Consider the following 27499-nt stretch of genomic DNA (forward strand, 5'->3'; position numbering starts at 1 on the left):
TGTGGTACGGCTAGTAGGTGCATCAATGGCGAGGCAACTGCAAACGTACTCCAGAGTTGCCTCTGCAGGAATCCCATAACACGTACTCTCTTCCGGTAATACACACGTCTTGCTGCACTATAGTCTTAGCGTGGGACGACGACTGTAACTTACTTTTTAATGTCTCCTCGTACCAATGAGAGACATGGCTTAACACTTAGAAACCTCTCGTTCGACCAGTTCTTGAGTACTGCCCATTACTAAGTTGGATTAACGAAAAAGAGAGAAAAGTTTAGGAGACGAGCTTCCGTCACGCATTTTTTCAGTCAGCGTGAAAGAGCCACAGAGACACTCGGCAAACTTCAGTGGCAGACGTGACAAGAATCTTACGTAATGGAAAAAAATATGGGGTCACACAGACTACTTTCAGGAATCTTTCTTTCCATGCACCATTCATAAACGAAATAAAGGGAGGGGGGAGGCGGGCGAAGGGTTTGGTTTACTACATTGTAATATTTATTGGTAATTTTATTGTTCTAGAATGTCAATGTATAAGAGGAAGTGCCGTTGCCTTCGTTGTCGTCCGACCTACCTGCGTTGTGACGAAAAGAAGCAAGCACAAAAAGTGCTGTAAAATGTCTGGATGAAAATAAAACAGTGTCTTGCATAAAGCGAGAATTCCTTTCAGTTTTTTATTGCGAGCACGGAAATTAGAAGACATGCATCATTCACAAGACGATAATCTGTACCACTTTTTCCCCAAGTAAACTTAGAGACGAATGTTGAATACATAACATTGCAAACTAATGTCTTACAATCAATGATGAAATCAGACTGCAAGTTACAGTCCTCTCCATAGAAAATTCTATAGGATACCACACAACAGCGGCCAGTTAAAATGCTAGCCATAGTCTGCAAGAACATACGGAAGTCCTTCAGGTGTACCAGAGCTGTCCTTAGTAAATACACGCCCGTTAGCTTGTGATGCTCTCATACTGTCTACTGAACCACCACACCACGTGATGCGTAAGCGAGGTTCCAACGGACAGTTTCCAGAAATAAGCCTGACTTATGACACTTCCTTCCCTGTGACGGACTGCTAACAGGTTTTTGATGGCTGGACCTTTGGCATTGTCGACGGTAGTTCTCAGTTTACATTGACCCGTGACCTTTTCCCCATACATCGAAGAACACAAAGGTGTGAACATAAAAAAGTGTTAAATTTCTGCAGATGACGTATGTTGGTGACTGACACTCGTTTCTGATTGAGCTCTATGGAAAAGGGAGCTCGTGAGCAGTACGTAGCCACAGGTACTTTTTTTTTTTTTCACCGGTATTAGTGTAAGACAAATTTTTCTAGAGTTACGTAGACGTACTGTATGACGTTTAATGTATAGTTTTGTGTCAGGTGGCGGCATGCGGAATAATTTGTACTAGAAATCGTATAAGGTAAGCTCACTAGACCAAAAATTTGTGACACAGTCCTAATAGCATAGAGTTTCTCGATGACACTGGCAGCAGTTTCGATTCGCAGTTGCTTGAAACGGCTAGATTGTGGATGTACGAGATATCAACGTGCAATTATTTTTATCTTGTACCAGATAATAAAAAATAAAATAAGTACTGCACAAACAATTCTTTTTAGCAGATTTATAAATTTCTTAATCTTATTTCAGTGATAATATATGGTGATCCAGAAAGAACGCCCCTCTTCAACTGTTTACAAAAACTGTATCAACACAGGTATTCATAATTTACAAATTCAGGTGTTAGTGTGTCTTTGGAGTTTGCTGCGGTGTATAGCACTCTCTTCTTTAAGGTCATATAACTCAGACAATTACCGCCTTTATCGGAGCACCAAAGTAGACGAGCTGTGAAGCTCCTACGGAAAGTACTCTCCAGTAGAGGTATACCGGCGACTTCACTGCGCATGTTGCACTCTAGCACCTGGAGGTTAGCAGGGCGATTTTCGAACACTCCGTACTTAAGATACCCTCAGAAGAACAAAACGGGAGCCGTCAGACAGCTTGAACGTGCCGGCCAAACCACATCATGAAATGAAGAGATGAGATGTCCCGGAAACTGCTCGCGTTCGTCCACTGACCGACTGGCGGCACCATGTTGATGCCACGTGATTGAACGGTGACGCTACTGTAGCGCAGGGACGACAAAATTCCGAATCATGGACACACATCGCTCGGAAGCCACAGTACATGTTGCACCATTGTCGCCCCGAAAGAAATATGGACCGACGATCCCAGTTGTTTTGTGAGCCCACACCACGCCGTTAATTCGGGCTTTGTAGTGCCTGTGGACTTGCCTTTGGTTCTCAGTGTCCCAAAAACGGTACTTTTGCTTGTTAACTGCCCTTCACAATAATAAGTGTGCCTCGTCAGTCATCATCAAGCTTGCAACAACTCCCAGATTAGCCGCACACAATTAAAGAAACATATCGCCAAACCGAACACGTGCGATCTTGTCGATGGGCCTTAGGTGTTGCACTACTTGCATCTTGCAGGGCTGTGCATACAAATCTAGTTGTAAAATGCGCCGTACATTGTCATAGCTCATGTTTACAGTCTGAGATCTGGGACGGAACGATCATCCAGAAATTGTTTGAATTAATGGCCGTGCAGGGTCGATGTTGAACCATGTCCGCACACTTCGGGGTAATCCAGGAGAATCGCTATCACACGCTAATCCATTCCTGTGTCACTTACTGTTAGCTATCCAACGCCATATGGTATGGCTGCGATCGTCTAACCTGCGGAAAGCTCGTTGTGGCACTGCTACTGGCATCTCTCCAACGTAAATCTCTACCAGATTGACGGACAGCTCTTGCACACTCCACCTCAAAGTAACTGAATTTCCCACTCCCTTGCATTGCTGATGGCCTTTCACTGACTACTTGCATATGCATCCGCAGTCACAATAGCCAACTGAAAACTGGCATTCTTTCTGATTCAGCCTGTGATAAAAGAAAAAAACAAATTCCACTGAAGATAATTACTGAGATCTTTAAACAATTTTATTGAAAGCAGAAATTGCTAGACCTATAGTATTGTTCTAGCGTAAACAAAAATGCACTTTCTATTAAACTGAGTGGAAAGGATGAATTTTTTTAGATCAATTATGTAACTATTTAATCACATCTAATTTTGTACTGGCGTGCTTAACTGGATAAGTTTCACGTTACATGTCAAAAATAACTTCCCACTAAATACTTAAAATTTCAAAAAATTCGCCATGAAAGTATTTGAAAACTAATAAATGTGATTGAAATTTCTATCCTTGCCACTGAGAAACAAAACACAAATTTGTGTGTGATACGAAAGAGAAATATTGTAATAATAAAGTTGTGTGAGAATGACATGTAATTCTGTATTTATTGTGACGGTAGGCCATGGGTAAAAGTTGAGCCACATCAAAGAGGGCCTTAATCGTAAACTTTACATCAAACATTCCCAATTATCTCGCAAATGCCTTGCCCTGCGGATCTGTTTTAACTACAAGCTTTTGCTTACATTGCCGTATACTTTCACCTATGCGAGTTTTGGCTACTAATTATGACACACTTTGTGCACAATTGTTTCACTTGGTGGCGCAGTGCCTCTAGTAGTCACTTGTGCCTTAATAGGCCGTTCCCCTGTTAGCGTGGAGCAGCGGGCGTGTGGAGACGCATGCGAGTCGCGAGCACGGTGTGCGCGACACGTCACGTGCCGTGACGTCATGAGAGCCGGCGACACTGCGGCCGCGCTGACCTTCTGGCTGCTGCTCTGGCTGTAGCTGACGGTGCGTAATTAGCGTAACGACCCGGTCGCGTGCGGGCGCGTTCCCATCGTACGCCACGCACAAAAACGGTCGTGCGCTTCGTCCGCAAAACCGGGCACTGCGCGCGCGAATGAAACGGGCAGAGATCTTGGGACAGATTTGCGGAATTTATCTCGACGCCCGCCTCTGACATCCGGGCTTACACACCTTAGCTGTGCTAACGCGGCGAGATGTCGAGCTCGATATTTGCAGGACAGCACTTTGACGCCGCCCCACCTTGCTAATTACACTGCAATGTCGCTGTTCGCGTGGTTGACCAAAAGTAAGATAACCAGATGATTTTAATGAAATGTGGGGCATGGAGGTGTAAGCAGCAGAGCATTAAAGCGAAGTGTAGGACATGAAGGTCCGCAATACACTGAGGTGACAACAGACACGGGATACCTTCTAATATCGTGTCGGACCTCCTCCTGCATGACGTAGTGCAGCAACTCGACCTGGCATGGACTCAAAAGTTGTCAGCAGTCCCTTACAGAAATACTGAGCCATGCTGCCTCTATAGACGCACATAAATGCGAAAGTATTGCCAGTGCAGGATTTTGTACACGAACTAACATCTCTATTACGTACCATAAATATTCCATGGGATTCATGTCGGCCGATCTGGGTGGTGAAACCATTCTCTGCAACTATCAGGAATGTTCTTCAAAGCAATCGCGATCAGCTGTGGCTCGATGACATGGAACGTTGTCAACCATAAAAATTCCATCGGTTTCTGGGAACATGAAGTCGACGAATGCCTGCTAATGGGTTCTAAGTAGCCGAAAATAGCCATTTCCAGTCAATGATCGGTTCAGTGGGACCAGAGGACCCAATCCATTCTATGTAAACACAGCCCACAACATGATGCAGCCATTACCAGCTTACACAGTGCGTTGTTGACAACTTGGGTCTATGTCTTCGTGCGGTCTGCGCCATACTCTAAGGCCTACCATCGCCTTATCGGGACTTATCTGACCATGCCAAGGTTTTCCAATCATCTAGAGTCCAACCGATATGGTCAGAATTTCGCCGCACTGTCCTGACAGATACGATCGTCCCACGTCGATTTCTGCGGTTATTTCATGGAGTGTTGCTTGTCTGTTAGCACTGACACCTCTACGCAAACGCCGCTGCTCTCTGTCGTTAAGTGAAAGCCGTCGGCCATTGCGTTGTCCACGGTGAAAGGTAATGTCTGAAATTTGGCATGTTACATCGGGTGGCCCAGTTATTAGTGGCACGAGTCAATTAGCTCCAACTACCATTCCAGCCTGTTAATTCCCGTCGTGCGGCCGTAATCACGTCTGAAACCTTTTCACGTGAACCACCCCGAGAGACAGCTCTACGAATGCACTGCTAGATTTTGAGGTTTCATTATTTTAAGCCTTTTCTTATATCTAGATGCCTGCGGGAATGCTGCTGTCTATGGATAGATACGCATTTATAACTACTAAGCGGATAAAAGCCTGCGCCGATGCGTATGTGCATGGGTATACCATATATGTGAAAGTCCGCAGTAATAATTACTTCGTAGCTACAAGTTAAAGAATAGCGTCAATTTACAATTCTCGTCTACTAATTACATGCGATCTATACCAATAATTATTCTTTTAAGTTATTATTGTTAGCCATTCGTAACGTAGTCAACTTTGGCTTGAATCCGAGTGTCCTGGAGAGAGTAAATGTGCTGCTGACATCCCCAAGGACTAAAGATGGTGGCAAGTCCTTCTTCCTAATGTTCCATCCTTGTCCGGTTTTCGTCATATCCGTGTCGACGTCTACTTGCAGGGAGGAGGACGGGGTCGGGGAAGTCAGGAGTTTTTTATCCCCTCCCCCCCTTCCCACGATTGTTTGGGCTTTTACTAGATGCAATGGAAATTGTCTAGAACCAAAATGTTTTCTTAATATTATTCATTCTTGATTATGACTGAATGTGAAGTGAAAGATGTTTCAGGTGTAAAGAAGTTGATGAAAAACAGCAGAGAAAGATTCACGAAACTATATGAGGCTTCGACTCTTGTAAATCGGAGTAGATGTTATACAGTTTCATAACATTACTAAATATGTATTTGCGCAAAGATTTTGTATGTAGTTGAAAATAGATCACCCAAGGGCAGAATTGAGGTAATTATCTTCCTTTGTCTCGAGTCTCAAAGCCACAATTTGGCATAGAAGGAAAAAATGTAGGAGCAGCGTGGCTTCGTCTGGGCTATTTCGGAACAGAATAGATCAAGAATGAGGTTTTCACTCTGCAGTGGAGTGTGCGCTGATATGAAACTTCCTGGCAGTTAGCTACAGAAAGTAAATTTTCAATTTATTTTGTATAACGCGCGCGCGCGCGCGCACGCGCGCGCGTGTGTGTGTGTGTGTGTGTGTGTGTTATCAATGAAGGCAGTTTGGTAAGCTAGCGCATTCAGTATTTTGTATAATGATCGGTACAAAAACAGTGAATCTGTTAACAAGTATGTAGCACAACACTTACTGTACTGAGAGCTGTAGCACCTTAACATGATTTAACATTTTTGTGAATTAACGTAAATTTGACAGATGAACTACCTGTCTAGCGTGTAACAGTATTCAATATGTAACGACTACTTGTCGCTCGACTTCACCTGACTTCCCAATTTTGCGTAAGTATTCAACAGAAAATTTCATTAAAATCCGTTTAAGTAACTGTTATAAAGTTTTAAATTGCAGGATTTATGAAGAATATGACGGGATAAGTTGTATTAACATGTGACCATCGTTGGTCTCTGCCTTCTTAATCAGTTGATTGAAAGTTATGCTGTCAAGCTTCAGCAGATTCAGGCAGTGTGACAACCTAGCGTCAGAACTTTGGTGTACCGAATGGGTTAAAGTGGTCTACAATATTATAACATACGCGGATGCGAATAAAGGACTTGCACATGTGGATCTCATTTCTGTTATTCCCGCAGACCTCTCTGCTCATATCTTGATACTCTCGTTTGCTGCCAATCAACTCCAAATCATACACTATAGCGAGCTCGGCCTAAACTGAATATTGTAACAGAACAGCGCATTTTTGAAATTTTACACGCAAACCATGCCCGTTTGTGGTCATCAAGATCAGGACAAGGCAACTAAACAGGTCAGTCAATTTACTTTCTTTGGTTGCGCACTCTCACCTTTTGAAGAAAAATTGGAAAAAAATTTAACACATTCAAAAGAACGTGTGGTACGGAAAAAAAGTAACGAAGGAAATAATGCGGCGGTACGAGCCGGTTTATACATGGCTGAAGCGTGGATCATCCCGAAAAAGGACAACAGTGCTGTCCAAGATCCCGAAACGAGATTTCTTCCACCAGTTGTGGGTGGGTAACAATTAGGACAGGAAGAGAGATGACATAAGGGAGTCAATCATAAATTACAGCTTAAATGACAAAATAGAAGAATACCGTTACAACTGCAGCTCTTGTATATGAGGTGAGTCCAGAAAGGAGGTTCTGTTTGGTAATAAAAACAAAACGGGTACAAATACAGGAAAACTACAAATCTTAAACTATCTATCTAGATAGCTCCCACCATTTTGTAGACGCTTGTCATATCGCGGCTTAAGTTGCTGTATACCTCCCTCGTGGAATATTATCATCTGTGTTTTCAACCACGTGGTAACATTTTTTGAAATCATCATCGTCGCTGAATTTTTTACCAGCAAGCGATGTTTCCACGTGCAAACAGAAATCGAACTCGCTAACGGCGAGTCCAGGGCTGCACGGAAGGTGGTCAAAATCGGCTCCAGCCGAAATCCTCCAAGAACTGACGTACTCTGTCCGCAGTGCGAGGTCGGCTGTATTTCATAAGCGTCTAACAGTAAAAATTTGTATTAACAGTTTCATATCGCGGTAAAAAAGAACGCGCTAGTAGAATGTCCTGTCTATCCCGAAACACTGTGCGCATGACTTTTCTAGATGTCATTTGTTTGGCTTTAGTCTTTATTGCTGATGCAACGCGCCTTCATTTCATCGCTTGTCCGTTCGGTTGAGAGGTTTCATACGCGTGCAAAAGTCTCGTCTTCGGCCTTGCTGAGGGAATCACCATCTTTGTTGTAAAATGTCAAAGTAAAATACATTGTTCAGAACCGTTTTTGTGTTGCTCTATAAGAGCTTTTGGCACCCAACGTGAACACCTTTTTCCGAAAACTCGGTTTTTTTCCAAACAATTTCATGAAGAACTGTTTTGAAATTCGTGGAAAGTTCTTAGAACCACAGTATATTGCAAACTTACAGTTTTACTTTACGAGTTCCTCCACTACACGAACCAACACAACATTAACCAAACATAGACAACATTTCGTTCATCATCGTGCACTTCATCACATCCTTCACTGAACCGTCTGACCCCCCTCTTCACCAATGAATCGTTCATCACATTTTCTACGTAAACCTCGCAAATGTATCGATGAACACAGAATGGTTTAGTATTCTTCTAATTCAGAAGAATGTATTACATATTTAATCTCACAAGCAGCGGGATTTTCAATCAACTTCGCCGCTTTAAGGAAGCGCTAACAGCATACGCAACACGCTGTAAACTCAAAATGGTGCCACTCCCTCTTGACTCAAAGCAACAACCGCGCATGCCTCTAACTACGATTCTAGCACAGCCGCACGGTCTAGAGCTATGAGCCTTGACTCCTACGGTGTTCTGTTCTGCAGAGTGGAAACACCAAAGAGAAGATGGCTACATCACCAAGGTCGAAGGCCCTGAAGCATGAAGAAGAATATGAAAGTGATGTATTTTATATAACAGGGGTAGCCACGATGCAGCTCGCGAACCGTATTTGGCTCTTGCCTCGTTCTAGTGCGGGGTTCTTGTAAATTTTGAAATGCTACACGTACGCAAGATTCTTCGCTTTGACTATGCCACAAACGGCAGTTAGCAATCATTTACTCACTTGCGTAGCAAGTAACATATTTGTAGTTTTAGAACCGTGTGAAACTGTCACGTGAGTCCTTTGGGATTCTGTTCAATTCGTGCGTCACATTGGCTGGGATGTCTGTTACGTCGTCAAAGCGTCGACCCTGCATGTGAATTTCTGCACTTTGTCGTTTTGTGGTAGGTTTGTCTTAATAACCTTAAGTCTCGACTTTTCGGGAGAAGACGTGTCCGCGTTTTATATTTCAATCAAGACGCGGCAGGCGTCCACGGGTCGTTTTTGTTCGGGAGTCAAGGTGTGACGGACAAACTTCTTCTAGGGGATGCCTTGAACACTTACTCCATTGTGATCTGTGACAACGACGTTGACACACTACGGACGTATGTCCACTACTTAACACTGTTCAGTCGACTGGATATGCGCGGATTAGCCGAGCGGTCTGAGGCGCAACAGTCATGGACTGTGCGGCTGGTCCCGGCGGAGGTTCGAGTCCTCCCTCGGGCATGGGTGTGTGTGTTTGTCCGTAGGATAATTTAGGCTAAGTAGTGTGTAAGCTTAGGGACTGATGACCTTAGCAGTTAGGTCTCATAAGATTTCACACACATCTGAACATTTTTTCGATTGGATATCCGCTCTTTACAGGTGTTAGTTAAAGCTGCCACCGTAGTTCCCGCGTCGACGTCGCTAACGTGCCACGAATAAAATCAGTCTCCGATCTTTTTGGGCAGACGATGTGCGTCCATGTTAACGCAGAAAACATTTAATAATTTAGGCTGACTTCGTCCGGACTTTAAATGTTACACTACGAAAGAAACGTTACACGGAGGGTGAATTTATAAAGAAGGATATTGCAGAAGATGTGTTTAGATTCTGGAAGAAAACCGCTGACCAAATGTCCGTTGCTAGACCTGTTACTACTGTTCAACTATTAGTCTCCAAACAATGCGTCTCTCTCAGAATCACTTCCGTAAGTTTGCGGTTCGCGAAGTTTAGAGGTCAACTGTTTTCATTAAATGTAAAGGCAAAGTCCGCAGCTCGTGGTTGTGCGGTAGCGTTCTCGCTTCCCGCGCCCGGGTTCCCGGGTTCGATTCCCGGCGGGGTCAGGGATTTTCTCTGCCTCGTGATGACTGGGTGTTGTGTGATATCCTTAGGTTAGTTAGGCTTAAGTAGTTCTAAGTTCTAGGTGACTGATGACCATAGATGTTAAGTCCCATATTGCTCAGAGCCATTTGAACCATTTTGTAAAGGCAAATATCACTAATTTTCTCAGAATTTTGGTCATATTTATGTGACTAATTAACCTCATTCGATACCTCTGCACTTGCTTTTGAACATGATAATAAATTGCTGAGCAAATTACATTCTTAAAATTGAATTCAAGTAACAAATGGTTCAAATGGCTCTGAGCACTATGGGACTTGACTTCTGACGTCATCAGTCCCCTAGAACTTAGAACTACTTAAACCGACATCACACACATCCATGCCCGAGGCAGGATTCGAACCTGCGACCGTAGCGGTCGCGTGATTCCAGACTGTAGCGCCTAGAACCGCTTGGCCACTCCGGCCGGCGAATTCAAGTAACATAATGCCCATCACTAAGCCAATATTTAATATGTTACATTTCATTTGACCGTTGGGTTGCAGTTAGTAAAAGGCACGTCTAAGACATACACCGACAGTCGGTCAAGGAAAACGCGGTTCTGAATTGAAAGCTTTCATGTTTGTTGTAAATGAAATATTTAACCCACTTATCATTACAATTTAAATTTCGAAACGATGATACTTTCTCTTCAAAAACTGATTGAAATTAAGTAATTGGTCTCAATGCTCCTCCTCCTCCTCCTCCTCTCCCCCCCCCCCCACCACCACCACCACCACCACCACCACCACCACCACCACCACCATCAGTTTTCAACCAAAAACTCAATAGAGCTTTATACATCAATCATTTTATACAAATTTGAAAGGTATTCACCAGTCATCAACTAGAAGGATGGTTTCACCACAACATTGCTTTACTATGCACGGTGTAATTTTTGGAGGTGGTATGTAGTCTATAGCCAATTACGGGGGAGGGGGCGAGACAAACACTGTAATGTGGACTCCGAAACTTGGTACAACTACTTGTTTTTCACATTAACTGAGGTGAAATGAAATGTCGTGTGGCGAGGGCCTCCCGGCGAGTAGACCTGATCGCCTGGTGCAAGTCTTTTGAGGTGACGCCACTTCGGTGACTTGCGCGTCGATGAGGATGAAATGACGATGATGGAGACGACACAAAACCCAGTCCCTGAGCACAGAAAATCTCCAACCCCGCCGGGAATCGAACTCGGGTCCCTCGGCATGACAAGCCGGCGCGCTGTCCACTCAGCTACGGTGGTGGACAACAGAGGTGAAAGAAACCTAGGACACGAGACCTTTGGATCTGTAATCTGGCACTTCAAAATCGAGCTACACAGCCACTTCCTGACTAAATATTTACTCACCCACAGAACACTCGAGGTCTCTAAACAGTCCAGACACATGTATCATAGGCTGTTTAACACAATGAGGCGGCGCCGATCGTCGCTAGTGCGATAGTTGTTGGTTGGTTGGTTTGGGGAAGGAGACCAGACAGCGTGGTCATCGGTCTCATCGGATTAGGGAAGGAAGTCGGCCGTGCCCTTTCAGAGGAACCATCCCGGCATTTGCCTGCAGTGATTTAGAGAAATCACGGAAAACCTAAATCAGGATGGCCGGACGCGGGATTGAACCGTCGTCCTCCCGAATGCGAGTCCAGTGTCTGACCACTGCGCCACCTCGCTCGGTTGCGATAGATGTGTAGGAAAGAGTTGCAAACAAGCGTGACCGCAGCATGAAATAGACATTGTAGGGACCCGAGGCAGCTGTCGTTGCTAGAAGCGAGAGGTAAGAGCGTGACGGCGGGTGTTCTTTTTCCACAGCAACGTTTACGTATTTGCCATATAGGTCGTATGTTAGAGATTTGTCACAGATTCCTATTCGTCACCAATTTCTCCACTGCAGCACTCAGACTGCTCCGGTTTTTCGAAAGCAGGGCACGGTGTATCTGTGGCTCGTGGGTCGATCCAGATCACGTTCTTGCAACGATATAAAGTAGCGCCACTTACACGGACCCTGATTCTGATCCTCTTAACTGAGAATAAAGCACACAAGGCAGAGTCTGACGTGTCCCAGATCAATTCTAATTCGAGATTTGTACGTATTAACGTAATGGAGACTTGCACTGAAAAAGTTTGCACTGCTACATCGTGCACAAACTGATGGAAATGCATGCACAAGTAACTAAGGAATATCTCACCAGTGGCCAAATCTAAGTACAGGAAGCACTACCAACACAATGGTCACATATGTACTGCAGTTAGATATTGCTTGTATTTGCTTCATACACTCATCTTCCAGGTCTTTATTACAAGGCACTATTATGCTTTGTCTGATTTTAATATGGACAATTAGCTATCTTTCTCGGCTGAAATGTTTTAAAAAAATTGTTCAAAGATTTAGCTTATTTACTTTCACTGCCTTCATTTCTTAAAAACATAAGTTTTTGACCACGTGACTTTTTCTTTTGTAACACACAGAGTAAGTGTACTTTCATGAGACCGTATCAAAATTGTTTGGAGGCTCTGCCATTATAATTTTTCGTACTTCGTGTAACATAATATGAGTATCAAATGAATTCTACATATACATTACACTGCACAAGCCACGGTATGGTGTATGGTGGAAGGTACAATGTAGAACTACTAGTCATTACGTCTTGTAATCCACTCGCAAATGGATTGAAGGAAAAACGACTGTCTATAGGCGTCTACAAGGGACCTAATTTTTCTTCGGGGTCCTTACGCAAAATGTACGTTTTGCAGTCAACTGCAAATACCCGTTCTCTAAATTTTCTCAAGTGATTCCAACTCAATAACTGCTGTCATTTATAATCATCTTGATATCCTGTTTAACCTCATACTTTCTCAGTTCGATGTTGATAGTTCCTCAGAAGAGCAACAACAAAATTACCCTGAACAGGAAACACTTCAGTTACTTCTGGGTCCCTTACACAGAATTCTGATACAGCATGCGTCGCTGACGAAATTTCGTGACTCTCAATGCCTCTAATTACGACTACTCAGCGACCACTTCAGGATAATATTTGACGAAATTATATACACTTTAAGAGTATACGTTTAACAAAATAAAAACAAAATTAGAACAACATCATTCTTTTCACACAGTTCTCGTAATTCTTTACTTTATTATTCAACATATATTTTAGTAATTGATTATTTCATTAGCTTCTTTTTTCTATCTAGGACATATATAAATTATATTTCATTAGTTTCTTTCGTTATCTAGTAAGAACATACAGTAGCAGAACGACAGTATTGTGTGTTTCAGTAGGCAACATAACAAAAGTAAAGTTCCGCATTCAATAATGATAAACAGAAGCAGTGATGTTCTGGCACAGAGCTGAACAAATAAATGATATTATACATTCAACAGTTATTGCATTTCACCATCCTTTGTCGTAATACAGGGCGCAATTTGAGAACTCGGTTCATTCTAGAGGTAAGTGGGAATATATAGGGATGAAAGTTCCAGGGGAAGATCTGAAAATCGTGGTCGGAACCTGGGAGATTGGAGCTATTTTTAATTTATTTTTGGCACAATGCGTCTTAGTAGATGGAGGCCTTATGAGTGTGCGAGTATCTGAAAGCGTACCTTTATGCAGACATGGTGAAGCCTAACAGCGACTGCGCGAAATTATGGAAAATATGTTTACATGTATGTCCAAAATAGTAGGAGAATGTATATTATTTTTACTCATATTATTTTTTTTTATTTTACAAATTAATGACATTTGAAAACTATTCAAATTCTAGCGACTTCCGCAATTTTTTCTCAAAGTCGTTAATTGTCGCTCACTCACGTACGCGGATAACTCAGTAAGTGATGGGTTGTGGGGGTTTTGTCAAGGCGGGTTTTGGTGTACTACTTTTAAAAATATTGTATTTTCAAATATTGAACTAGTTACTGAAAGGTAATGTTGAAATTGTAAAAAAAAAAATTATCCGTGTGCAGTTAGCGGTTTTTTTTTCTTTAATCAAGTTACTGGTGAAATGATGGAGTATTGCAGCCACTCACACATGGGCGCAGCATCGCTGCTGTCAAAAGACCGGGGAGAGCGCACACGTTTGGTCCAGGGACGCTTACCTGAAAACAAAGAAAGAAAAACATGTCTTCACTTCAGTACACGCAAATACCAGTGTTACATATAACATGACTACCGCTATCGCCTGCACTTACAGAACTCGCAGGCACGACAATACTAGTCAACTAAGCGAAATCCAATTTCCCCTCTTGACATGTACTAACGGCTATGGAAATTAGGAGGCAGGATGGACTACTCGCTTCTAGGCTCTTGTACAGCGTTATCCAATACTGCATCAATAACTGCTACAGAAAATGCCTTCGCGGGGGATATGTAGACGGTTCTAAGCGCTCCAGTCCGGAGCCGCGCTGCTGCTACGGTCGCAGATTTGAATCCTGCCTCGGGCATGGGTGTGTGTGATGTCCTTAGGTTAGTTAGGTTTAAGTAGTTCTAAGTTCTAAGGGACTGATGACCACAGCTATTGAGTCCTATAGTTCTCAGAGCCATTTGAACCATTTTTGATATGTAGACAGGGAGAAACTCTGTTAACACATTTATCTGTAGTTACTTTAGTTAATCTATTGCATTTCGTATGTTAACTATACAGGCAACTTCATGTCGGTTGTTAGTTTATACAGCAGTTTGGGTATGTACTTTCAACGTTTAAAGACTGCGATAGAGGACATTGTCATTTGGTTGTGTATCCAGTGGCGCATTATATCCGCTTCAAAATTTATGACCAGTAGTTTTTTGTAATAATACAATTCCTCTCTGTTATGGTCAGGCACTGCAGTGCAAAATTTCGTTAGAATAAATTTCAGTCTGTGGTTAGAAGAGTGTTTCAATTTTCACAATCACCTCTGGCAACATTTCAGTTTGGGTTACCCATCGCCTTCTTTATCTGCTTCGATACTCGCCCCTCTTGTTTCATACCTTACAATTTTCATTAGTAGCTTATCGTTATTCGTTCTTGTATTGTTCTTTATACACCTTCGGCTGTTTTCCTGAACTTTCCTTTTTAGGCATAGTTGTTATAAATCCTTTTTCATACGAACGTCTTCCTTATCTTCTGTACCCTCTGACTGTTCGAGACTGTAGAGCTGTAGATGCTGTCCTCGTGTTACTTTCCTGCAATAATTGAGTACTGATTGAAGCGAGCATTGCCTCGTCCAGGTTAGGGATCCAGCACCTCAATTGTTGAACTGTACTACAACTTGCCCTGTTTCCCTTAATTTGTGAAAAAATCTCGGAAATATGGCGGGTGTTGAACCTCTTCTATATGGGTACGGGCCGATACAACCTCTCAGCAACAGTGGTTCAAATGGCTCTGAGCTCTTTGGGACTTAACATCTGAGGTCATCAGTCCCCTAGACTTATAACTACTTAAACATAACTAACCTAAAGACATCACACGCATCCATGCCCGAGGCAGGATTCGAACCTGCGACATTGTAGCAGCGTGGTTCCAGACTGAAGCGCCTAGAACCGCTCGTCCACAGCGGCCGGCAACAGAGGGTTCACATTCTTAGTGCTGTGCTAATGAAATTTCAAATGACAGAAGGCAGAAAAACAGCTGAAACTAGAGCGAGAACATGTGTAAAGCAGCATCTGAACACTTTGCCACTGATGACGCGTTTAAAAAAGGCGACACGGTTACGCGTATGTCATGATAAAATTTGTTTGTACACGGACTGACCTGACATAAAACATCAACATATCATCACGCGCAACTGAAGACGGGACGGCAACAAAACTTTATGTTGACATTCTTTCGAAGACATACCCAGCGGGAGAACATCTGGGCGCAGAACTCTAAAATCGTAGGTAAGAGATGACAATGGAACTTTCGTGTTTGAACGTGTCCATGACTACACCGTGTTGGTGTATCAACCAGGGCTGTCCAACGTACACTCTAAGAAAAAAAGCTAAATAAATAAATAAAATAAACGAGGGACTACGAAAATTATCTGAATGGGACGGAAATCGGTATATATGATGTTCATGTAAAGAAAAACAAATGATTATAATTTCAGAAAAACTGGTCAGTTTATTCGAGAGAAAGAGCTGCACAAATTGAGCACGTCAGTAGCGCGATTGTCTACCTCTGGCCCTTATGCAAGCAGATATTCGGCTTGGCACTGACAGAGTAGTTGGATGGCCTCCTGAGGGATAGTGCCAAATTCTGTTCAATTAGTGCGTTAGATCGTCACAAACCAGAGCTGGTTGGATGGCTCTGCCCATTACGCTCCAAACGTTCTCAAATAAGGAGAGACCCGGCCAAGGCACGATGTGGCAAGCATGAAGAAAGCAGTAGAAACTCTCGCCAAGTGCGGAAAAGCATTATCTTGCTGAAGTGTGTGCCCAGGCTGGCTTGTTATGAAGGGCAACATCATCAACGTACCGCTGTGCTGTAATGGTGCCGCAGATAACGAACAGAGAGATCCTGCTATGAAATGAAAAGGCACCCCAGACCACCACACCCGGTTGTCGGGCCGTATGGAGGGCGACAGTCAGGTTGATATCCCACCGCTGTCTCCGCAGCGTCTCCAGACGATCCAATTTTTCTGAAATTGTAATCATCTGTTTGTCTGTACATGACATCACATCTACCGATTTCCGTACCATTCCGATAATGCCTTCGTGTTTTTTTTTTTTTTTTTTTTTTTACTGTTTCTTATAGTCTATTTACGAGAAAAGGTGTACTACGCGCAGCAATGAAAGACGGTTATGACTTTATGAGCAATGGCAGAAAAAAGATCCGAACAGACAGGGACTGTAGTCTAGTGCCACGCCTTATCAACGATATTCAACTAGACAGGAATCGTTGCTGCCGGCGACTGCATGTTCATTGAGCCGTTGTAAAAATTGCTGTTTTGAAGAGCGCGCCGCAGCGCGTAGTGTGAAGCAGAGACACAAGGTGACTTGTCCGTCTTGAGCGTCGGCACATCTGAGGTCTCCACGTGAGTCAAGTGGGCCGCGCCTTATAGCGAGGGGTAGTGGCTTCGCGGTCGACACGAGAACAACAGGAGTCAACCCACGACATCGGTCTGGCCGGTGCGAGCTGCGACGCCGTGAGACGGGAGATCGGCGCGCCTTCCTGCGTCCGTTGAAGCGGCTAGCAGCGAGCGGTTCGGGAGAGCGATTTGGGGGGCTTCGCCAGGTCTTCTCGAGAAATCGCAGTTTATTAGAAGTTAAGTGATTAGTGATACGTTCTGTGATTTATTCTTGTTAAAATCTACTTGTTTTCTTGGTCAGTCTCGTCCCCAGCTTGCTCGTCTGTCTCTCGTCCGCATTTGTTAGGCAGTTAGTGCCTGTCTGTCGTTCGGAGCAGCCTCTGTCATGTTTGTCGGATTTGGTGTGTTAACGAATTTATAACTTCGAGTGTAACGGCCTAATGCCTGAAATTTGTTTTGATCTTGCCTATCATCTTGAGATGCCGTATCTGTGTACTGTAGAGCATGTTAACTTGTTTGGCCAACCTTGTCTAATTTTATATAAGATTGCATTTCATGAGCTTTTATTTAAATTGTAATTTTAGTAGATAAAGTTGCCACGCTTTCACCGAACACTTTTCTTAGAAATTAAAATCAAGTTGCACCTTCGGTGGTAAAGTTAATATTTTAATTTTAGTGTTTTGTACCATTTCCATGCCTCCTACGGGGTGCATAGTTTGTGTGATTGTATGAATTTTTAAAACTTTTAATTTAAAGTAATCTGGTGTGTTGCAGATTTGCACCAGTGTAGTCTTTCAGAGGTTGTTGTGAGGGGTCGTAACTACGTACGTGTCAAAAGGGAGCGGCAAGGTTCTCAGCCCAAAAGCCCATACAGTCAAAAATTTGTTTCTTTCTGCCTCTGAATAAATTGTAACTTGATATTTAGAGGGTGCTTTGTGATTATAATTTTAAATTTGTTTCTTTAAAAAAAATGCTTTAGGCACCATTAAAGTGAATAAATTACCATTTGTTAAAAAGGAATTTGTTTATGATTTCATCAGGTACTCCCTGGCAACTACTTCCATTCTTACATAGTGTGATTAAATGTGTTAATATTCTTGATGAACATTAACAGTAAATAAATTCTTACGAATATTCTTTCAAAATCAATCCACGGTTCATTCATCTCAACCAGTTTCCGAGCGAATACTGCATGTAATGGACATTTTGGATCGGGTATCACGCAAAAGGTTACGGCTCGCAGCGGCACATAAAGCTGCTCTTCTTCAATAGGCCGGACAAAACAGCAGTTGGGCAATAGCTTACTGTGATCCAATGAATCGCAAATTCGACTCTTTTCAGATAATGCAAGACACGGAGTGCACCGACGGTCCAGACAGTCGTTTAATCCGCAGTGTGTAGGGTACAGTTCAGGCCAGAGGTGTATCCGTGACGTTTCGCGAGGAGAAACACTTGTTTGGTAGCGGGGGCCAGAGGACGGTCGCGGGTCGTCCAAACCCGCAGGCGGCCTGTGTGCGATCGCCTCCGCCCCGCGGAGCGTTAAGCGCGCTTCACGGCCGCGCGAGCCGCCAAACAAGGATTTTACGCGCCCTCGCTCCGGCGCACATCCCGATAAACTCGGCCGCCATGGCTCGCGGATTAATTAATTGAGATGCACTTGACGTCAGTGCAGGCTCGTCAGTCCACCTCAGCTGTAGTGGCCCGAGTTCCGAAATCACTGGCGGCCTGCGGGCGACAAACTCTCTCTCTCTCTCTCTCTCTCTCTCTCTCTCTCTCTCTCTCTCTCTCACACACACACACACACACACACACTTAAAAATGTGTCGCACTAAGAAACGGCGACGGGAGTTAAATAACTTGTGTTGAGATGAAGTGACACTGTATCCGCACTGACAGCACAGTCACGCCAGACAAACAATGTTTTGGCAGAATGATCAGTGTGAGAAACCTGCCGCTCCTGTGGTAACACTACGGAGAAATGACTCGCACTTCGACATGTGATTGGACACCGGCGCTCTCTCTCCCTCTCCCTCTGTCTGTTCTGAGGCAAACAGGTGACTTTCTCTGTCCTGGGAGTCACCAAATTCACATCGCAACTCATGTCAGACAATGTGAAAGCACGCTCCAATACTTACTGCTACCCAGTATGACAGTTGCTACTGGTATGTGAACTGCATTTACACATTGAATCTCGCACGTAATTATTACTCACCAAGTTTTGTACCTGTCAACTTCGTCCTCTGGAATCCTCGAAGATTCTTCAACCATTTTGCTGCGTTTACATGTCATCCGACTCCGCAAAATAGAAATGAGCGTACGGCTTGTGGGCCGGGAGTTCCCCATTAGTGGAAGTTCGGCCGCCGAGGGATCAAACTCCGCAAAAAGCGCCAACAAGCCAGTACGTGCCAAGTAGCTATTGTCTTCCTCCAATCACTGTCAATAAAAGCGATCCACCAGAAATGATCCATAGACAAATAAATTACTGAGTATCTACCTTAAATTTCCTGTCAATATTGGCGGTTATGGTAAATCTATGGACCATCGAAGTGCGCATACAGTACGACATGGGAACAGCATCATATATTGATTTTCGGACAAGTTATGTTGTCTGAAGATAATTTCAGTGCATTTTTCACAAGAAATTTATGTACTACTAATGTAAATCCATGTTTACACAGTGTAATTAAATTTTTTGTTTTTGGTCATCAGTCTACTGACTGGTTTGATGCGGCCCGCCACGAATTCCTTTCCTGTGCTAACCTCTTCATCTCAGAGTAGCACTTGCAACCTACGTTCTCAATTATTTGCTTGACGTATTCCAATCTCTGTCTTCCTCTACAGTTTTTGCCCTCTACCGCTCCCTCTAGTACCATGGAAGTCATTCCCTCATGTCTTAGCAGATGTCCTATCATCCTGTCCCTTCTCCTTATCAGTGTTTTCCACATATTCCTTTCCTCTCAGATTCTGCGTAGAACCACCTCATTCCTTACCTTATCAGTCCACCCAATTTTCAACATTCGTCTATAGCACCACATCTCAAATGCTTCGATTCTCTTCTGTTCCGGTTTTCCCACAGTCCATGTTTCACTACCATACAATGCTGTACTCCAGACGTACATCCTCAGAAATTTCTTCCTCAAATTAAGGCCGGCATTTGATATTACTAGACTTCTCTTGGCCAGAAATGCCTTTTTTGCCATAGCGAGTCTGCTTTTGATGTCCTCCTTGCTCCGTCCGTCATTGGTTATTTTACTGCCTAGGTAGCAGAATTCCTTAACTTCATTGACTTCGTGACCATCAATCCTGATGTTAAGTTTCTCGCTGTTCTCACTTCTACTACTTCTCATTACCTTCGTCTTTCTCCGATTTACTCTCAAACCATACTGTGTATTCATTAGACTGTTCATTCCGTTCAGCAGATCATTTAATTCTTCTTCACGTTCACTCAGGATAGCAATGTCATCAGCGAATCGTATCATTGATATCCTTTCACCTTTTATTTTAATTCCACTCCTGAACCTTTCTTTTATTTCCATCATTGCTTCCTCGATGTACAGATTGAAGAGTAGGGGGCGAAAGGCTACAGCCTTGTCTTACACCCTTCTTAATACGAGCACTTCGTTCTTGATCGTCCACTCTTATTATTCCCTCTTGGTTGTTGTACATGTTGTATATGACCCGTCTCTCCCTATAGCTTACCCCTACTTTTTTCAGAATCTCGAACAGCTTGCACCATTTTATATTGTCGAACGCTTTTTCAAGGTCGACAAATCCTATGAAAGTGTCTTGATTTTTCTTTAGCCTTGCTTCCATTATTAGCCGTAACGTCAGAATTGCCTCTCTCGTCCCTTTACTTTTCCTAAAGCCAAACTGATCGTCACCTAGCGCATTCTCAATTTTCTTTTCCACTCTTCTGTATATTGTTCTTGTAAGCAGCTTTGATGCATGAGCTGTTAAGCTGATTGTGCGATAAGTCTCGCACTTGTCAGCTCTTGCCATCTTCGGAATTGTGTGGATGATGCTTTTCCGAAAGTCAGATGGTATGTCGCCAGACTCATATATTCTACACACCAACGTGAATAGTCGTTTTGTTGCCACTTCCCCCAATGATTTTAGAAATTCTGATGGAATGTTATCTATCCCTTCTGCCTTATTTGACCTTAAGTCCTCCAAAGCTCTTTTAAATTCCGATTCTAATACTGGATCCCCTATCTCTTCTAAATCGACTCCCGTTTCTTCTATCACATCAGACAAATCTTCACCCTCATAAAGGCTTTCAATGTATTCTTTCCACCTATCTGCTCTCTCCTCTGCATTTAACAGTGGAATTCCCGTTGCACTCTTAATGGTACCACCGTTGCTTTTAATGTCACCAAAGGTTGTTTTGACTTTCCTGTATGCTGAGTCAGTCCTTCTGACAATCATTTCTTTTTCGATGTCTTCACATTTTTCCTGCAGCCATTTCGTCTTAGCTTCCCTGCACTTCCTATTTATTTCATTCCTCAGCGACTTGTATTTCTGTATTCCTGATTTTCCCGGAACATGTTAGTGCTTCCTCCTTTCATCAATCAACTGAAGTATTTCTTCTGTTACCCATGGTTTCTTCGCAGCTACCTTCTTTGTACCTATGTTTTCCTTCCCAACTTCTGTGATGGCCCTTTTTAGAGATGTCCATTCCTCTTCAACTGTACTGCCTACTGGCCGGCCGCGGTGGTCTCGCGGTTCTAGGCGCGCAGTCCGGAACCGTGCGACTGCTACGGTCGCAGGTTCGAATCCTGCCTCGGGCATGGCTGTGTGTGATGTCCTTAGGTTAGTTAGGTTTAAGTAGTTCTAAGTTCTAGGGGACTGATGACCACAGCAGTTGAGTCCCCTAGTGCTCAGAGCCATTTGAACCATTTTTTGTACTGCCTACTGCGCTATTCCTTATTGCTGTATCTACAGCGTTAGAGAACTTCAAACGTATCTCGTCATTCCTTAGTACTTCCGTATCCCACTTCTTTGCGTATTGATTCTTCCTGACTGATGTCTTGAACTTCAGCCTACTCTTCATCACTATTATATTGTGACCTGAGTCTATATCTGCTCCTGGGTACGCCTTACAATCCAGTATCTGATTTCGGAATCTCTATCTGACCATGATGTAATCTAATTGAAATCTTCCCGTATCTCCCGGCCTTTTCCAAGTATACCTCCTCCTCTTGTGATTCTTGAACAGGGTATTCGCTATTACTAGCTGAAACTTGTTACAGAACTCAATTAGTCTTTCTCCTCTTTCATTCCTTGTCCCAAGCCCATATTCTCCTGTAACCTTTTCTTCTACTCCTTCCCCTACAACTGCATTCCAGTCGCCCATGACTATTAGATTTTCGTCCCCCTTTACATACTGCATTACCCTTTCAATATCCTCATACACTTTCTCTATCTGTTCATCTTCAGCTTGCGACGTCGGCATGTATACCTGAACTATCGTTGTCGGTGTTGGTCTGCTGTCGATTCTGATTAGAACAACCCGGTCACTGAAATGTTCACAGTAACACACCCTCTGCCCTACCTTCCTATTCATAACGAATCCTACACCTGTTATACCATTTTCTGCTGCTGTTGATATTACCCGATACTCATCTGACCAGAAATCCTTGTCTTCCTTCCACTTCACTTCACTGACCCCTACTATATCTAGATTGAGCCTTTGCATTTCCCTTTTCAGATTTTCTAATTTCCCTACCACGCCCAAGCTTCTGACATTCCACGCCCCGACTCGTAGAACGTTATCCTTTCGTTGATTATTCAATCTTTTTCTCATGGTAACCTCCCCCTTGGCAGTACCCTCCCGGAGATCCGAATGGGGGACTATTCCGGAATCTTTTGCCAATGGAGAGATCATCATGACACTTCTTCAGTTACAGGCCACATGTCCTGTGGATACACGTTACGTGTCTTTAATGCAGTGTTTTCCATTGCCTTCTGCATCCTCATGTCGTTGATCATTGCTGATTCTTCCGCCTTTAGGGCCAATTTCCCACCCCTAGGGCAAGAGAGTGCCCTTCGGCCGCCAATGCTGATTATTTATCAAAATTTAGGCAGTGGCGGGGATCGAACCCGGGACCGAAGACGTTTTGATTATGAATCAAAGACGCTACCCCTAGACCACGGGTAATTAATTACAGCTTGAATTGATAATCTAGATTTAGGCTATGCAAACCGAGCGAGGTAGCGCAGTGGTTACCACACTGGACCGACATTTCAGAGGACGACGGATCAAATCCCCGTTCGGCCTTTCAGATTTAAGTTTTGTGTGTTTTCCCTGAATCGTTTACGGCAAATACCGAATAGTTGCTTTGAGAGGGCACTGCCGATTTCCTTCCCCATCCTTCCTTAATCTGAGCGTGTGCTCTGTCTCTAGTGACCTCGGTGTCGACGGGACGTTAAACATTACATTTCCTTTCTTATTTCATGCTATGCAATCTCTAGCACACACGTAATGAAAGAAAAAAATAAAATAAGACGGTCTCGAGATTAAGATAAACAGTAGCGTAGTTTAAGCTCGCGTGGGTACCGTCAAAACATTCTTGCTTGCGAATGGACGATAATTCGAAAAGCCCAGAAGTAGCAAATAATGATCAAAAGATTTATGGCCTGTGACGGAGAACAGTCACAGAGGAACTAGCTACACCAAATGACAGCCAATGTCTCTGTATCTCAATATAGTTTGCTTCCGTAACAAAGCTATTGATTTCACCAGTAACAGATATACCTTACAGGACAAACTGCTAAGTGGAGACCAAGAAACAGACTGCTCTACATTGGGAGTTGTTTTGATGCAGCTCTACGTTCCACACGCTAACCAGTTATCCTCTTCATTTCGACAGAACTGCCACATCCAGCATAATGTCCCGCCTTAAATCCCACCCTTGTGATTCTTTCCTTCTACACTACTGGCCATTGAATTTGCTACACCACGAAGATGACGTGCTACAGACGCGAAATTTAACCGACAGGAACAAGATGCTGTGATATGCAAATCATTAGCTTTTCAGAGCATTCACACAAGGTTGGCGCCGGTGGCGACATCTACAACGTGCTGACTCGAGGAAAGTTTCCAACCGATTTCTCATACACAAACAGCAGTTCACCGGCGTTGCCTGGTGAAACGTTGTTGTGATGCCTCGTGTAAGGAAGATAAATGCGTGCCATCACGTTTACGACTTTGATAAAGGTCGGACTGTAGCCTATCGCGAGTGTGGTTTATCGTATCGCGAGATTGCTGCTCGCGTTGGTCGAGATCCAACGACTGTTAGCAGAATATGGAATCGGTGGGTTCAGGAGGGTAATACGTAACGCCGTGCTGGATCCCAACGGCCTCGTATCACTAGTAATCGAGATTACAGGCATCTTATCCGCATGGCTGTAACAGATTGTGCTGCCACGTCTCGATCCCTGAGTCAACAGATGGGGACGTTTGCAAGACAACAACCTTCTGCACGAACAGTTCGACGACGTTTGCAGCAGCATGGACTATCAGCTCGGAGACCATGGATGCGGTTGCCCTTGACGCTGCATCACAAACAGGAGCGCCTGCGATGGTGTACTTAACGACGAACCTGGGAGAACGAATGGCAAAAGTCATTTTTTCGGATGAATCCAGGTTCTGTTTACAGCATCATGATGGTGGCATCCGTGTTTGGCGACATCGCGGTGAACGCACATTGGAAGCGTGTATTCGTCATCGCCATACTGGCATATCACCTGGCGTGATGGTATGGGGTGTCATTGGTTACACGTATCGGTCACCTCATGTTAGCGTTGACGGGACTTTGAATAGTGGACGTTACATTTCAGATTTGTTACGACCCGTGGCTCTACCCTTCATTCGATTCCTGTGAAACTATACATTTCAGCAGGATAATGCACGACCGCATGTTGCAGGTCGTTTTGGGCCTTTCTGGATGCAGAAAATGTTCGACTGCTGCCCTGGCCAGCACATTCTCCACATCTCTCACCAATTGAAAACGTCTTGTCAATAGCCGGCCGGAGTGGCCGTGCGGTTCTAGGCGCTGCAGTCTGGAGCCGAGCGACCGCTACGGTCGCAGGTTCGAATCCTGCCTCGGTCATGGATGTGTGTGATGTCCTTAGGTTCGTTAGGTTTAATTAGTTCCAAGTTTTGGGCGACTGATCACCTCAGAAGTTAAGTCGCATAGTGCTCAGAACCATTTGAACCATTTTTTCGTCATGTCAATGGTGGCCGAGCAACTGGCTCGTCACAATACGCCAGTCACTACTCTTGATGAACTATGGCATCGTGTTGAAGCTGCATGGGCAGCTGTACCTGTACACGCCATCCAAGCTCTGTTTGACTCAATGCCCAGGCGTATCAAGGCCGTTATTACGGTCAGAGGTGGTTGTTCTGGGTGCTGATTTCTCAGGATCTATGTACCAAAATTGCGTGAAAATGTAATCACATGTCAGTTCTAGTATAATATATTTGTCCAATGAATACCCGTTTATCATCTGCATTTCTTCTTGGTGTAGCAATTTTAATGGCCAGTAGTGTATCATCTCTTCAACTAGTTGTCAGCAATGATTGACGGAATGTGTGTCCAACCATTCCGTCTCCTTTGATTATGTTATTTTTGAAGCACTTTTTCTCGTTGACTCCTTGCACGTCGTCTTCCGTCTTTACTCCGTCAACCCATCTGTGATTTAATAGCATACTGTAGAACCACATATCAGAGATTTCTTATCTTTTCATTTCATTTCCGCTTGCCCCGTTGTCAGTGTTTCCCACCCACAGAGCTTTCCACGGACATACTTCTGACCTCAAGGAGACCCTGTTGCCACCTGCTGGCTCGCTCGGTACGACTTAAACGGCTGCAGTGCTGCCTGATTCGCCCCGCCGCCAGCGCCCAGTGCTTCGCCGGCGCCACGCCGCTGATTGCTTCGCGGAGTCTTATCCCCGCTGCGAGCCGGGGCCGGCCCCTTAATAAGCAGCGCTATCGACCGCGAGTTTACACGAGCAGGCCCGCCGAGATGAAATGCACCCCACCCTCCACCCTTGTCAGCGGAGCGAGAAAAATGGCCGGAGGCGCTGCCAGTCGCGGCGATTTTTCTGCGAGTAAAGTGGAATAAAGAACCGCGCGAGGTGGCCCATTAATCTCGGTTTGCTGGCGCGCCCGGAGAAGAGATGCTTCACCGTTACTGCACCAACAATGGAAATGCAGGTAGCCGCGATAGCGTCTGCTCCACGTAACCTAGATCAACTGGCTAGACTACACATCTAGTCACATTAGTTTGTTTACTGCTTCCTGAAAATCTGAGATCTTCCCCATCTAAAGCATCTGTATTGAATATCCTCTATATCAGCGGTCGTCAAACTTTGTAGCTCAGGAGCCAATACTGGCACTGTAGGGCGACACCTCAGGCCGTATAGGTATGGAAGGAGGGTGGTAAAATGGTCGCTCAACGAGAAATTGGATTTTCACCAAACCATGATTATTGATTGAAGTTTACCACTTCGAATCTACATACCTTATTACAAGGTATTACACCAAATATTTTTAAGTGAAAAAGAAAGTAATGAATAGAAACTACATGCGTTTTGCTAGTGTCTTAAATAGTGACCAATTTTACGGACCTAAGCGTGTACTGTCGCCAGCGCCATCGCAACAGGATCGTATTTTCTTTTCTGATTTCAGACGCATTTTTGTACATCGCCATGCCCTTGTACGAAGGTAATCCCAAAAGTAAGGTCTTCTATTCTTTTATAAGTACATAGACCTGTATATTTCTACAATGGTTTACATCAGTTTACAGCTTGAACATTTAGCTATTTTTCGACATAATCACCATTTCTGTCGACATATTTTTGTAGACGCTGTGGCAGTTTTCATATACTCATGCCATACCAGCTCGCCGCCATGCTGTTCAGAAAGTTATGAATCTCTTCTTTCACCTCATCGTCTGAGCTGAATCGCTGGGACCACAATTAACGCTGAAAGGTACTGTGAGACTCTGAAAAAACTCAAACGGGCAATTCAGAACCGGAGAAGAGGAATCTTGAGCAAGAGCGTACACATTCTCCATGACAACGCTCGCCCACGCATCGCTCGGCAAACCGTTGTTCTCCTGCAACAGTTTCAGTGTACGATAATCACCCACCCACCCTATAGTCCTGACTTGGCGCCCAGTGACTAGCACCTGTTCCCTAAATTAAGAGAACATTTGGCCGGAAAGCGATTCAGCTCCGACGACGAGGTGAAAGAAGAGGTTCATAACATTCTGAACAGCATGGCGGCGAGCTGGTGTGACATGGGTATACAAAAACTTCCACAGCGTCTACAAAGTGCATCGACAGAAATGGTGATTATGTCGAAAAATAGCTAAATGTTCAAGCTGTAAACTGATGTAAACCATTGTAGAATTAAAGAGGTCTATGTACTTATAAAAAAAATAGGAGACCTTACTTTTGGGATTACCCTCGCATCTGAGAGAACACCAAGTACCAGCTGCAGACCGTTTTCAATCGGACTTTTACCTTAGCCCATACATAATAGGACAGAGACGATTTTAACCGATATAACTTTATTAATCCAACATTATCACAAAGGGCTAGAATGGCGGATGACGGCTTTGTTTACAAAAGGGTTTAGAAGTCAGTTTTACCTGTAGTATTACGCGTACTTTTTGAAAATAACTA

General features: G+C 43.9%; 1 protein-coding gene across 2 annotated transcripts in view; it reads right to left on the minus strand.

Annotated features, from left to right (window-relative positions):
- LOC126244109 (PH and SEC7 domain-containing protein-like) overlaps positions 1–27499 on the minus strand; it is a 485533-nt gene that overhangs the window by 117251 nt on the left and 340783 nt on the right. The window contains exon 1 of one of the 2 annotated variants that reach the window (XR_007545375.1): positions 13846–13915. The exons of the other annotated variant lie outside the window; for it this stretch is intronic. The gene's annotated coding sequence lies outside the window, so the exon portion shown is untranslated. Of the gene's footprint in view, positions 1–13845; positions 13916–27499 lie in introns of those variants that run through there. 2 annotated transcript variants of the gene reach the window in all.

The sequence above is a fragment of the Schistocerca nitens genome, chromosome 1, assembly GCF_023898315.1.
Source record: "Schistocerca nitens isolate TAMUIC-IGC-003100 chromosome 1, iqSchNite1.1, whole genome shotgun sequence".
Taxonomy (NCBI): Eukaryota; Metazoa; Arthropoda; class Insecta; order Orthoptera; family Acrididae; genus Schistocerca; species Schistocerca nitens.